General features: G+C 38.2%; 1 protein-coding gene and 2 long non-coding RNA genes across 9 annotated transcripts in view; 2 read left to right on the forward strand and 1 right to left on the reverse strand.

The window, feature by feature from the left end:
* Nucleotides 1–15,258, forward strand: part of LOC106936416 (uncharacterized) — a 19,226-nt gene extending 3,968 nt beyond the window's left edge. Inside the window, exons 2-3 of the long non-coding RNA XR_001422134.1 lie at nt 10,297–10,303; nt 14,908–15,258. This is a non-coding gene — a long non-coding RNA (uncharacterized LOC106936416). The remainder of the gene's footprint in view (nt 1–10,296; nt 10,304–14,907) is intronic.
* Nucleotides 1–15,390, forward strand: part of nrxn2b (neurexin 2b) — an 825,611-nt gene that overhangs the window by 233,428 nt on the left and 576,793 nt on the right. The gene's annotated exons all lie outside the window — the stretch shown is intronic.
* LOC106936453 (uncharacterized) overlaps nt 6,256–15,390 on the reverse strand; it is a 12,639-nt gene continuing 3,504 nt past the window's right edge. The window contains exons 2-3 of the long non-coding RNA XR_001422144.1: nt 13,153–13,155; nt 6,256–6,268 (exon numbers count right to left, since the gene is read on the reverse strand). This is a non-coding gene — a long non-coding RNA (uncharacterized LOC106936453). The remainder of the gene's footprint in view (nt 6,269–13,152; nt 13,156–15,390) is intronic.

A 15,390-nucleotide genomic window follows, 5' to 3' on the forward strand; every position in this document is an offset into this window, starting at 1 on the left:
TTTTTGAATTTTTAAAATTCCCCAAAAAAAATCCCCTTGAACCCCCCCCCCCCCCAAAAAAAAAAAAAAAAATAGTGAAAGCTATATTTAAAGCAACTACGTCCTTTAAAAACACGAAGCGCCATGATGGAAGTGAGAGATGGGAGTGTCAAACTGAGAGACTACGATTGTTTTTCTAAGTTTTCTGCCAGTACAGCCATGGCTTCTACTTGTTCCAGTGAAGCTAATTGGTCTGTGGGAATAACTCAGCTAGTTGGAGGTCCTATGCGGTATTTACACATGTTGGAAATAGCTAGCTTAGAAACTAACACAAACTTTCTCCCTCCTGATTTTGCTGATTTGATTAAATCACTAACTTTGCCTGAATTCTCATGACATGATTTATACCTCTATGTTGTAAATAGCGATTCCCTGTAAATCAGAGCAGATGTAACCAGTGTTTTTTTTTCATACAACTTACTAATCTTACTTATTTATAAAGTATATATTTTTTATTATTTAACCAGGTAAAACCCCAGTGAGATCTAGATCTCATTTTCTAGAGGGATCAAAGAAATAATCTTATCTTGATTTAACGTTAAGCATTGTCCGCTACAATTCCCACCTGGAATATCAGTCCTTACGATTGACGGCTGCCACCCATCGTCGTTTTCTGTCCTCATTAAAAGGTTTACAATGAAATTACAATGACACACTTGGTTTGTATCCTTGTCTGTTTGTACAGCCGACCATGCAGCACCTTATGACCATTACTACGGTAACCATTACATTATGAATGTGCGCAAAGCCTTGTTAGTATTCTGTTAATGTCAAAAACAGAATTTTGTTTAAATAAGAAACACAAGTAAATTTGTTCATGCAGTGTCTTTAAAAGAGGAACAAGAAAAATCTTTCTTGCTGCAGAACATACAAAAGCAGACGGAATAATTATCCCAAAAAGCAATACATGAACAAAAAGGAACAATTAAAATAGCAAAAAGAACAAACCAGAACCAACAGAGCTACTCCAACATGCTGCCACGAGGAACAGTTTTAGAGGTGGGTTTTTTTTAAGCTACATTGTGTTACCTTTACTCCACTTTCATGCACTTCAAAATCCTAGCATACGGTTCTCCACGTAGGGAGGTGATGGTCTTCTCTTTAAGCGATGACTGGAAGGGTCACAGTCCTCCCCCCCTGTGGAGATGAACAGACTGCATCTTTTAAGTTCTTCATGCAAGGTTACCTAACACGGCCACGGGCAACACTTCAGACATCTACACAGTAAGGAGTTGTGACACTGACATGCGAGTCAAAGTGCACTCCTCACCCTTCTCCTGTTTTGACAGGATTGATGAGGATGCCGACCTATTTTTGGGGGGTGGAGAATAATCAGAGTAAGGATCTATATGGAGGAAAAACCAGGCAACCAAAAAACAAAAAAAAGTCTGTTTTGCAGATTTCAGTCAGACAATTAAATTAATCAATCTTGCAGAATACCAAGAAGCCCAGGGAACCAAACACCCACATAGTCAGCCAAAGACGGGCCGATCCGTTGAAGCATTTTTGCGTATGTGGTTTCACTGAAGCAGCAATAGTTCTCAGAGCCTGCAGATATTCAGAGGGGGCGACATAACGAGTGAGACAGAGAGGGCCCGATGTCTAATTAACTTAGTGCCTTCGGATACTGCGCGTCCTTAAATTCAAAGCAAATGATGACCACTGGCGGTTGGGGGTGGGGGGAACGAGGGAAGGGAATGCAGAGGAAGAGGGTGTTGTAGCATTGAAGAAAGTGGTTGTTTTTCGATAACTGTGAGAGAGAAGGATAACCTCCATCACTTCTTGTAACTGTTTGCAGTCACTAAGAGAAAGACAGCAACTCTACCGATGTTGAAAGGAAACACCTGATGGCTATTTGTTCACGTTCTGAGACATTATTCCCCTCTCTCTGACCCCCCGTCGAACTTCCACCTGGGACCGTATCGACTCGCACCATGTTTGGCATCTTGTAGAACTGCAGAAGTCCCTCAGCGCGAGTTTGGAAAGCAATCCGAGATGCTGAATCCAGACAGGAAGGGGACGCAGAGGCAGAAGCAGAGGGAGGCACCATATCCGAGTCTTTAATTAGACGAGGCATGGAGCGCTGTCTGTGTGTATCGCGCAGGCTAGGCCCGAAGGGAGGAGCAGAAAGGGAAAGTCACTTTCAAGCTTGGCTAACATAATGGTGGGCACCCGTGGGGACCGCGCAGAGGGTGTGGGGGGGAAGGGGGGTAGACACTGCGCTTTTTACGTCTCTTGTATTTCTGCATCTGCGAGTGTGTGCTTATCTCCACAAAAAAGAAAAAAAAGTTTCTCATTGCTCAACCTGTTTCAGGGCTCACTCCAGACGATGAGGTTAATGTGTGAGTTTTTGCTATTATCTTTCTCAGCCGCAGCGAAAACACACAACAACAAAAACTATTTTTTTAAAAAGAGCCTCTTGCTAAGCCTGGTGTCATATCAGTCTTGTGTGGCTAAGCAGGCTGTTCAGTCAGTTGTGAAATTGAAATGCAGCCTTGGTTATTAGACAAACAGCCTATCACCCATACTGCTAGTTCACTGTCAATAGCCACTGTAGCGTCAACTAACAACACAACTCATTTGTAGATTAAAAGAGAAGTGTGTGTGTGTGTGTGTGTGTGTGTGTGTGCGTGCGTGCGTGCGTGAGTGTGTGTGCTGCCTGTGTGCTTTTAGGAGGATGAGCTCCGGCGCAGGTTCACAGGCTTGTATTTGGGAGCGCCGGCGTTTAGGTGTCATCAGTGTATACATCACTGAGACTACATTAGTGTGACATATTAATCCTTAGCAGCGGTGCAAATAAGAACATGACTTCTATTTGAATGTTCCATTTAAATCCATTTACCCAAAGCCATAGCTATATTAGGATGAGCCCACAGTACAGGGGATAAATAAGATATGCATTTAATGTGGTTGTATGCTATGAACTCTGGGCATTCAGTCAAAAGTACACCACTGCCAAGACAAGAAGGAATAGTTTTGGCAGTAGCTTTATTTGAGAAATGTATATATGTTTTTATTATTTGTTGATTCAGATTGGACTAAGACTTGGACTCACTTCTGTATGTTCTTACATACTTTGTAAGTATGTGAGTATGTACTCTTTTTCCACTATGAGTGGAAAAAATGAGTTTTTCCACTCATTTCAGAACTGACGTCTGTTACCTCTCAAACACAACTGCGATTTATTTTGTATGTCGGCAATATTAGTGTCCCAGCTTAACTTTATACTTTGTAAGTATGTAAGAACATACTTACATATGTACACGTGGACCTCCACGTGTACTCGTGGACCTCCACAAAATGAGTATGTGGGGGGTTTTAGTTCCACAGCCAATAAAGTATAACCCTGACATTTCATGGTATTTAATTTGGGATTATTGATATATTTAAATTGCTCCTTTTTTCAAGGATGAAATGGGTGATACAACACACACCTAGAATGAATTTCAAAATGGCAGTATTGTGTATTTTGTACCCACATTGTGTCCTTTTGTAGTACAGTCAAGTAACTATGTTAACCTCACTTCTAAAAGTATATGTATCAAATATAACTTAAAAGAAATTTGACTTTGCAATTTAACATCTTGAAGTTGGCCCTCTGTCTCTTCAAAACCTCCTGTTCTACCTGAAACTCCGCCTTCAGGAAGTCATCACAGCATCACTCCTCTATTAACCCTTTAACAACCATTTTTACCAGTGTTGCACTGAGGAGTAGCTCAGCAGATGTACACCTCCACCACATGTTTGCTAATTGCTACTGGCTAGTCTGAAGGAGCTGAAAGGCGGATCTAGGTCAAACCAGGTATTTTGCACAGCTGAATGGTTGCCATGGGAAATTAAAGGATTTCTCAAACATGCATGAAATAATCAAAGCAACACCCCAAGTATATTTTTGATGAGGGAATAACATGATGCAAAGCTCAAAAAAGTTGATTTTTACCCCTTTTAGAAACAGTAACTGTTTGCATGAGTTTGATTTCATTTGGAATCTTTTCTTTTCTCTGACCATAAAACTTACCTGCTCTCACTTCGGTTTTCCAACAGTTTTCACTCGTTGGCAGGCTGAAGCCTTTTGACGGTTGGGTCTGGGATATATGGTTAAAACTTTGACACAGTTGAGTCTTACAGCAGGACAGTAATCCCAAACACAGGTCAAATGTAAGAAACGATAAATTCTTCCAAAGAAAGTAGTCAAATATCAAACAAGTTATTTAGAGTTTTAGAAATATTCTGGAAATTATTTGCTGTATATAAAGAAACAGAGTAAATGCATTATGAAAAGGTCAAAGTTATAGTGTAATCCATCACCATTGTGACTGTATATCAACTTCTGACAGAAAGCAGAACATATTATTGTCTAACTCGTACTGTCCATTCCATGTGGATCTGGATGTTGTTGTACTGGGTGTCTCTTTTACCTAAGTTACATCTAGTTGTATTGCTCATATAATAAGCCCCACTGGTCTAATTCTGCAGCATTTTGAAATGATTACTCTGGTCTAATAACGTTGAAAACCGCTTCAGGCTCATCTGATGCGCCTGAGTGTGTGTGCAGTTGAGAGTCAAAACCTTCACACACACAAACTGACGTTGCGCGTTCGTCAACAGTGACTACCCCAGCGAGCTAAAAACGGAAATCTTAGCTGTTGCGTAAATGAGAAAACACTTTTCCACAGATTAGAGAACGCTGACGTTTCCCAAGGTTGATTTTCTACCTTGGAACATTGTCATGTTTGCACAAGTTGGTTTCTAATCCCTTTTTAACAACGTCTTTCTCTGCGTAGAGGACAAGTCACTGTCTGATTTAGGAAGAAGTTAGGGCAGGCAGGTAGTGTTACAGTATGGCACTTCTTATTCTGTAATGCCCTTATGCTTTTTCTTTAAATTTAGACAGCAGTTCATTGATGTGCTTGACTTGAAAATACGTTATTTTTATGTTAAAAAAACATCTTCAAGCATATTTTTACATTAAAATCGTAGCAGCAGGTGTTCATTTATCAACCATCTGATTGCGCAGGCCGTGATATATGGAAGCACGGATTGACACAGCCCTGAGCTGCCTCCGCCTGAGCTGTATGAATTACCAACGTAGAACTATGGAGACTGAAACTGGGACATGGTTTTGTGCTGATTTAGCAGGAGTACTGTTAGAACCGGGCCACTGACTCTGCAGCACGTACGGCTCTACCTTCACATTTGTTCAAATGAACTCGCCTCGTAACTTGGAGAGCAGGTTCATCTTCTCCTTGGTTTCTTTTTTTTTTAAAGACAGTGTTGCACTTTTACTAAAATTAAATTGCACATGATTAGCAAGCTTTTTAATAAAAAAATATATATATTTTTTAGCTGGATTGACGTCTGTGTTTGTAATGAATACAAGCTAAAAAGACAAAAACACTTTTTCTATGATTTGTTTTTCTATCGCAAAATTCAGCGGTATTGTTGCACGTCAAACTAATTTTGCTCAGCCTTGTCTTTAAGTAAATGCTATGGAAATTAAAGTGAGATGATCAGTTTGTACAGAGGGATTCTTCTCGTCCATCTCTTTTGGAGGAAAGTTTGGTAGCCATATGGTGTGTTTTCTTTGAATTCGGAACCCCAGATTCTCCTCATTCCCAGTTGGAAATAAACAACAAGAACGCTCCAAAAAGTTGTAATTCCAACTAGAAAACTCTGAGCAACTCCGGAATCACTGCATGCACACAGAGAGTAGTAAAAGCTGCCACGATGAACTTTTAGCTTAGCACTACTACTGATTAATCTCATCACCCATAGTAATGCAAAACAGCTATTAAAGACGATTCTTTTTTGTTTGAATGCAGGAAATCAAGAAAACTATATCATATGGAGGCCCAAACTAATCAAGTAACATTGTTGCCTTCAGTTATTGTAAAAAAAAAATATTGTACATATCACATATGACTTGAAAGAAATTTGACTTTGTAATTTAATTTGGGCCTCCCTCACTTTAAAAACTGCTCTTTCTGAAACTCCGCCTTCAGAAAACCATCACAACATCACTTCTCTTCGCCAGATGTTTGCTAATTGCTTCTGGCTAGTCTGAAGGAGCTGAGTGGGGGAGACGGAGGGCCTCTCTGTGAGGTGGAAGCTTGGAAAATGCAGCTCTGAGGTGGAGCTCCGTCTTCGAAGGCGGAGCTAGGCCCACCAAGGTGTATTGCACAGCTGAATGTTTGCCATAAATGGAGAATAAAGGATTTCTCAAACATGACTGAAAGAATCATAGAATCACTCCAGGAATGTTTTTGATGAGGGAATAACTTTATAACATAAAGTAAAGCTCAAAAACGTTGATTTTACATAATACTAAACTGTGATTGTTCTTCTGCGAGTTTTCTCCTACGTTGCTGTCTGATGATCTGAATGATGCATTAGGTCCGATAATACATTATTCCAGATTAGTCCTTTTCTTGACTTTTGGCTCTACGGTGTAATAGATCACTACAGATCAGCCTCTGGGGAAATCTTGACACTTTGTGATTTAGCCACAGACTAGCGACATCATGTGAAGTGTTTCCCTATGTTGTCGCAAAATAACGTCACACAAAATCAAGCCTGTTTGCGGCTGGAAGGAGTTCAGTTTTGTGGAGTTAAATGTTTGTCAGTTTGGAACCAATATGTTCTGCTTACTGTCATATTGAACTTAGCTTTCATTGTCAGCTCACAGTGTTTATTTTATACTACATGCCAGGATTTGGAAATTAAAATGACTTGGCGAAAGTTTAAAAAAAGAAAAAGAAAAGCATGTTTGTGTTTTGAAGCAGATTGAAATTTCCTCTCTCTGCTTTATCCACCGTTTGATGAGTCCCAGTTTATCTGGAAAATGCACAAAACATGGCGCCGACAGGGGAAGAAGGAAAAACTAAAAAAAACACACAATCATTCATTTAATGTCTTTCATATTTCATCACGAGACCTCGTTAAGACCTCGTGTAAATCTTGATGAGCTGTTTCCTCTAAAAAAAAATAGTAATATTATAAGTCAAAGCCTTTTTTTTGGCCTCAATTTGTGAACAGAGAGAAGCCAAAATGTTATCTACTCTTCTATAATCTAATACTGGGAAGCAGTTATCTCTGCCGCTCAATGCTTCTATCTCTCTGCCTGCCATATGGGCTGATTCATGTCTCTGCATTTATCACTGACAAGCCTCCAGAGGGAAAGGTTAGCATTTAGCTAAAGGCTTTCCAATACATCAGTGGAGAAAATCTCATTTAAGTTCTCGGGTTCTGTTTGTTGTCTAGTCTTTAAACTCTGCAAGTTAATAATTTTAACAATTACTTTTAAATGTCATGTGGAATATTGATCAGGTAACAAAATAAAGGAAAGAAGAAAAAAAACGATCCTGTGCATGTGTAGATTTTATCAGCAGAGTTCTGTCTTTTTTTACATATGGGTGGGAAATTTAAGCAAATTCCGATTTATCCTTCTGTCTTTCAAATTGACTTGAGGGAAGCAACATGTAGAGCCATCTTTATAAGCAGGCACTTTTTTTTAAACTGCTGCTGTTCTCATTTAAATATTCAGAAAAGGGACTTACCAATAGATAGAGCCTCAGGCAATTTGTCAAGGAGTCTTGTTCAGATAAAAGGATGAGCATAAAACATCACCAGGCGCCCTTCCAAATACACCCCACATTGTTTTCATTCTTTGCCTGTTTCATCAGCTAATTAGTGATTCAGCGATCAGCGTGTGACTGGAAAGTCATTTCGTAAAAATGACTTGTATGTATATTTGGTATATTGCACAAAGCTGTTTTGTCATTGCCACTTTTTGGACTCATACCAACACGGTCAAAGTTGGCGCGTATGTCTCTCAGGTTGAAACTGTTGTTTTTGTAATAAGCACTTGCGTTGGTAATATTGCTACTTTGCTGTTTTTCACATGTATTATGGAGTGTTCCAGAAGAGTCAATGTAATGAAAAAAGCGCAATAACAAAAGCCACAATTTGACGACAAACATCACAACTCAACAACAAAAGATATGAGAACCACACTGGAATTTATTCTAAAACTGAAGCTATGCTAGCAAGGTTAGCTAAACTTCCGTTTTGCTATCACTTCTGTTGTAGCCTTTTGCCTTTACATTGTGACTGTGATTTTTGCGTCGTTACTTTTGTTGTTGTGGCTTTTTGCTGCTGTGTTTCGGTTTTTTGCTGTTCTTTAGCTTTTGTGGTTGTATTGTCACTTTGTTACGTTATTGCTTTTGCATTTTGTTGACCCTTCTAGGCCACCATCACCATAGTATCACCTCTAAGTTTTTATCTCCATCAAAGTAGCTTCTCTGCTGTATTTATAGCTACATAAAAAAAAGCAACAAAAAGCCTTTATGCGTCTCGTGTCAGCCATATTTGAATGTTTGCCAGTTGACATGCCGTCTCTGTTGCTTCCTCTTCTGCTCCCATATTCTCATAATTATGGTAATGCATCAGCCCAAGCTCTTAATTAAGCCTGCAGGAATGAGTAATGCAAGGTTGCTAGCTGCTTCTTCCCAGGTGCTTCCTTAAAAAAAAAAAGTTGCTAAAAGGGTCTAAAAAGGTGCTAAATGTTGTGAGTAAACATTTATATGGCACAGAAACATAAACAGATTTAAACGACTGCTGAGCAGGTGTCGATTCGACGTGTTCATGCATAAGAAGGAAAGGAGCAACTTGGACTTTTTTTTTTCATTTTTCAATGTTTATTAAATCTTTCAACAATGAAACGTACAGTGATATCAATATTGATAATATCAGCACAGTAAAGAATACAACATTAGGTAATTATACAGAGAAGGACTTAGCTTTTAACATTTTCTCCCCTAAACCCCTCCCAATCCTCCCATACTCCCCCTCTCAACCAGTCAGAGCTAAAGCAAAGGGGAAAATAAATAAATAAATAAATAAATAAAATAAAATGTACACACACATTGTATCTATTTATTTTGGACCCTTGTTATTTGAATCTCTCCTCTCTAGTTTTAAGAATGATTCCCATATACTCTGATATGCCTCAAACTGGCCATTTATTTTGTGAATGAGTCTTTCATAAGAGGCGGTCTCTGAAAGTGCTGTATACCATTCTGTATAGGTAGGGATATTTTGGCCTTTCCAGTGTCTTAATATGACTCGTCTTGCTGTGGTGAGTGCTATTTTTAACCATTGTGTTTTTTCAGTTTGTATTTGAACCTTGTAATCTAAATAATTAAGGAGTCCCAAAGTTGGTGTCAGGAGTAAGTTTGAATTAAGGATGCTGTTGATTTTTCCCATAACCTTCTGCCAATAAGAAGTTAGAATCGGGCACGTGATGAACATATGAAGTAAGTTTCCTGGAGTTTGTTTACATCGCCAGCAAATATCAGAGTTACTTATCTTAGCTCTAAATAGTTTGACTGGTGTCCAATACAAACGATTCAGAATTTTGAACTGTATCAATTTGGAGCGCGCATCTCTCATGGGATTCAACATTTGTTTGACAATTGTACCCCACTGCTCCTCTGTGAACTTTTTGTTTAGTTCTGATTCCCATACTTTCTCAAGTCCTGTATTAATGTTGCCATTTTTCTCAATCAGGAAGTTATAAATGTGACTTACTCATCTTGGGAAATTTTTCAGTTTATTTAACATATTGTATATTGGTGATTCCATGGGTATATTACCCTCCAGTTTCTTTAATTTTGTGAGGCGGTCCCTTATTTGTAGGAACTTCCAAAAATCATTATGGTGTAGATTGTATAATTCTTGAAGTTGTTGAAATGACAGTAAGGTCATCATTTTGGAAGAAGCAGTTGATACTATCAATCCCTTTTGTATGCCAGCTCCTCCAAAAGATCGATTTCCCCTCTATTTTTATTTTGGGGTTATTCCACACTGAGGCATTTCCTTGAATGAAGGGACAAGCATTTACTTTTTTATGTAAATGCTGCCAAACGTTTTTAGTGTGGATCATAATTGGATTGGATTTAACTCCATCTTTTGAATGCTGTGATAGATAATAAAAAGGTTTGAATGGAGCAATTACTTCACCTTCCAAGTTTACCCAGATAGGACTATCATGCTTCTTTAACATAAGTGATGTTATTTGTGCACTTAAAAAAGCTTCCTGATAAAGTTGCATATTAGGTAGTCGTAATCCTCCATGTTCAATTTTAGATTGGAGTTTTATGGCAGACATTTTAGGCTTTTTCCCCTCCCAAATAAAGTTGTTTATCATTTTGTCCAAGGTCTTAAATATAGAATACTGTATTTTGAGCGGGAGTAAAGCAAAAAGGTAATTTAATTTTGGTGTAATGATCATTTTAATGGCCTGAACTCTACCCCACAACGATATTTGCAGTTTGTCCCACCCTTTTAAAAGCAAGTTTATCTTATTTATGACCGGTTCAAAGTTATCTAGAATAATATTTTCTAGGCCTGGGTTCAGCAGTACGCCTAGGTACTTAAGTTTTTTTGGTACCCACTGAAAATTCCACTTTTGTATGTGGCTTTTATAACAAAACTTTGATAGAGGCATTACTTCACATTTAGACCAGTTGATCTTGTATCCGGATAATTCAGAGTAATTATTGATCAAATCAAGTAAAGGAGGTAGAGATTCCTCAGGGTTCGACAGTAGAAGCAGTACATCGTCTGCAAAAATCAACATTTTGTTCTCTAGTCCGCCCATTGTTATACCTTTTATTGCTTCATTTTGTCTAATGGCTTGGGCTAACAGTTCGAGTGCTATAATAACGAGCAGGGGTGACAAGGGGTCTCCCTGTTTGGTCCCGCGTTCAATTAAGAATTGAGTTGATCTCAATCCGTTGGTTGTTACCGTTGCTTTTGAATCCGAGTATATCATTTTTATTATTTCTCGAAAAGATTGTCTAAACCCAAATTTTGTAAGTGTCTAGTAGAGATAATTCCAGCTGACCCTGTCAAACGCCTTTTCCGCGTCCAATGACGGGGCCGCTACTGGAACACTTAACTGTTGGGCCTTCCAAATAAGATGTAGTAATCGCCTTAGGCTATCAGTGGAGGTTCTGCCCTTGACAAAGCCTGTTTGGTCAGGGTGTATAATTGATTTTATAACATTGTTAATCCGCATTGATAATATTTTTGTGAATAATTTTGCATCACAACATAATAAGCTTATCGGCCTGTAGCTTGAACATTCTAGAGGGTTTTTCCCTTTTTTTGGGATAACAGTAATTAATGATTCCTTCATAGATGTGGGGAATCGATGTGAGTCAATAGCTGAGTTAAAAGTTTTCAATATTTCTGTGTTCAGTTCAGATGAAATTTTTTTTATAAAACTCATTAGGAATACCATCCAGGCCTGGAGTTTTCCCATTGGGTGAGACTTTAATAGCTTTAAACTTGGACATTTTTTGACAAAGAGGAAAACCGAGTATTGTTTCACACTCGAGAAATAATGCAAATACTTAAAAACATAATAATAATAATAGAGTGCTAAACTTGTAAATGAGTTGAGTGGCAGGTTATTATGAATGCAGGCTCTGGGTACAGGTTGTCCACAAGCCCTTAGTGACACATGAGTGCAGACTAAGGTTAGGAATAATTAATTAGTACATGACGTTCCAGTGTTTCCATCCTTGCCCTAATTTCAACATTCAAAAGAAAGTTACTCCTTAAAATGAACCAGATAGACTATTAATGTGTTTTCAGTGTTTTAAATGTACCGGAAAAATGAATATTTAAATTATTTTCAACTTCACCACAAAAATTGACACAACTTAAAGGTGAGCCCCTCTCTCCCCACCTCTACCCGGGTCTTGGATGGTCACCTGGAACGTCTGAAAAGCTGTACTGTTCCTTTGGAAAACTTAACAGAACTCATTTTACAAACTAAATTTACCAGCTAATCTGGTAAAGTCTCTTTATACGAGACATATGTTCTGTTTTATAGAATGAAGACTCTTGCGTAATGACCTACCTTGACCTGCTTATGGCTTTCAAAAGAGCACGGGCGGTCAAAAGGGTCACAATTAATTAAATAAATACACCATTCAGTCATTAATTAAATGTTTCATGAAATAAATGAATGTTTAATTAAATGTTAAAATAATTTAACAGACAATGAATTTATTACATATTTCACTAAACGATTAAAAAGCAAACTAATAATAGCCAATGCGTATAATTAAATATGTGTTTAATTATTTCATGGCTTCTCTTCCTGTAGTTTCTCCGTGGCATCGTTTTATCCGTCTGTCACCTCACTTGAAGTGAAGTTGTGACTCTTGCAGAAACTGAATCTGCCACATGGGATTTATGTTGAAATTTTGCCCACAGTGCACTGTACAGTATTTTTATTCTTCATTCTGTTTTTATACACGTTTTATATTCTGGTACTGTGTGAGTCTTTTCGGTGTTACTGCCCTTCACTTTGCTGCTGTTACACAGAAATTTCCCCGTTGTGGGACAAAACGGAACTCATACAGAATATTTCTACATTTATTTAGCCATTTTCTAGTGGCATTAATGTATAGCTAGATGAAAATCGACAGAAACAGGGCACATCAATGAGTTCCAAATACCTTTAGCGCTCTTACTATTTTTTATAAAGATGCTGTAAACCGAAACCTGAGTTTACTTTCTATTGATAACTTTTATCTATTTTTAGTCATGGTTGGTCATGTTGCAGTGATTTATTGTAAAACCCATTTTTGAAGTGAGATGAAAAACATTGTCGGAATATTAGATTTTACAGCAGACGCTTTGTCTAAATAAAAATATAAGGATATGAGAATTCTAACGCAATTGAAAGCATCAATCCCTACCATGCAGAATAATGCTAGCTAATCTGCTACTCTGTAAATAAGTTGTTTGTTCCATGAGCAACAGATTTGGCTGAAGTTTTATACTTTTTATGCTTCCCTAATGTCGTCTGCTTTTTAAAATCTCATTTTGCTATAGAAAACAAAATAGTTGTTGAGCTTCCCCGCTGCGCTGACAGAGTAAATAAATATTTCTCATCAGACTCTCTGACAGCGTGTTACAAAAGCGTTGAAGAAGGCACAAGTTCTAAATAATGTGTGGCGACACTTCAAGGAATTCAGTTAGAAATGAAGCTGACAGACAGCAGACTGCTTAAAAGAAGCGTCAGACTCTGACGACTGGCTAACCATTAGCCGCTAATGATGCTTAAGCCTGCATCAATCAATCAGTCAGACAGTGAGCAGTCAGTCTTGATGTACTGGTGCGTGAAATTCAAAGCCTGGAGTATTTGAGGAATCTGCTGCAGTTTTAAAAGTGTGAGACAATCTGGGCCAAAGTTTGTTTGTTTATAGTAAAAATGTTGAAATTGTGGATTTATGTGAAATTTTGGGAAACCTTCAAGGTCCCCTGCTGGAATTTCATAAAGGTTGCATGTTATAAATGATACTTGTAAAATTTCCGTCGTATACTGTATTTTAGAGGTGTATGGTACCAGGTAAGCATGATAATGTGATGTATTTTTATATGCTGTGTTAATATCAATGGGAATTGATCACATTTATCAAAGTGCTGTCTATTCTTCCATGACCACATTGTTCTCTACGATTTTCCTTAATTAGCATGTTTGTCGCTAAGCTCTAGGCGGACAATAAAAATCTACCCAACTTTCCAAATATATTATTTAGAAGAAAAGTTTAAATGCCCATGAAATCTAACAGTTTACTAAACGTAAGACTGTGAGGATGACAGTGATTCAATATTTCTGGCAGAGGCAGAACATTTGGATGTTATTAAGTTAATAATGCTTATTTAGTTCATGTTAGGAGGGCTTCTGATTCACTTTCAGCTGCTTTTAGCTAAGTATCCCACCACTTTAAAAGCACATTTGCCTGTCCTATAATTTTAGTTGACATTTCCATTTTGTTCATTTGGGTACAAAGACCAAACAGCATTCGCTTTGGTAATAGTCACCTGCAAAACTCCCACAGTGGAAGAAAATAGGAAATGGCTGGAAGAAGAAGAAAAAAAAAGAAATGTCAGAGAATTAGAAAGTACAATTGCAAAAGTGGAAGAGCGATATGAAGTCTCTTGTCTTGATTTCCAAATTTTGTGGTAATGAGACGAATTGTTTCCCCGGTGACAGATTTGAACGAAGCTGTACTGTCCTCTCAGTTTCTAACTTCTGTTAGCATTTACAGAACAGGAACAGACAAAGCAGTAAAACAACGAGGGCAGGTAGTCTCTGAACCCTTAAAGGAAAGACAGTGAAAATGATAAATGATGAAGGTCTTTTTATTTTGCCAAAATCAATTTTGGCAAAAAATGACGGGTCATTTTTTTTTTTTCTTTCTTTATGATATGCAGTATTATTCAGCTCATTATCACCAATTAGATCAGTGTCGACTATTCATGACCAATGGGTGGATGTGATCTAAGAATAAGTAAAATGATGTCATTTTTTAGCCTATGATAGCTTTCGTATTTTTTGTGTTGCATGTTCTCTGTTAAAACAACATCATGTAGCGCAGTGATTTGAATGTGATACCCCACCTCAGCCTATTCAGCTGAGTCTGTAAATCGAGCACAATCTGAAACAGGAAGTAGCCATATTCCAGCTCAGATAAGCTTAGCCAGCTATTGCTACTGGGGTTTAAATGAATGGCATTTTGAGAAAAAATCTAAGCTTTTGTGTGTCAATTGAGATGCACTTCCATTTTGCATGATGGTTGTATATGAAATGAAGGGTATTTTTTCCCTCCATACCTGAATAATGTATTATCTTCTCTATATTCTTTTTTTATTGTTTCATGCACAGTCTATGAGTGCCAGCAAGTGATATTTTATCAAATGACTCATAATGCAGAAAAACCGTTGAAGAACAACTATAAACCACTTGTTTGTTTTCTTCCTTTTTCTCACTCTGTGTTAACTCAGGCCCCGTTTACACGACAACGATTTCGGTTGAAAACGGAAGAGTTTTGTTGCGTTTGTAGTGCGCATTTACACGAAACCAACGAATGTTTTCTCTGACAACGGCACAGATTGAAAACGGGTTCCAGAGTGCGATGTTTCTGAAACGTACCGTTTTCCGTTGTCGTGTAAACCGAGAAAACGGATCTTTTCTTCCAGAGAATCCCCAGCTCATGCATAGTATGACGCAAAACATAGCTGCTTCCTACAATCCACAGAAGAAGAAACTACTCACAATACTGGTGTTACTGTTTCCCCATCAGATACGGTTCCCTCAGCGTCTCTTCACCGCTCCGCACCGCCCAGGTGGCAAAATACACGGCTGCTTGTTCAGCCTCTTATCTAGAGAACTACACACCAGCCCCGTCTCCAGACGAGTTTAACAAGGGGGGCATCGACTTATTTTGGGGGGGCAAAATGAGTCTACGTAGCTGAACATAGACAACA

This window comes from Poecilia latipinna, unplaced genomic scaffold (assembly GCF_001443285.1).
Source record: "Poecilia latipinna isolate Pla-1442-1.1 unplaced genomic scaffold, P_latipinna-1.0 Scaffold6, whole genome shotgun sequence".
Lineage (NCBI taxonomy): Eukaryota > Metazoa > Chordata > Actinopteri > Cyprinodontiformes > Poeciliidae > Poecilia > Poecilia latipinna.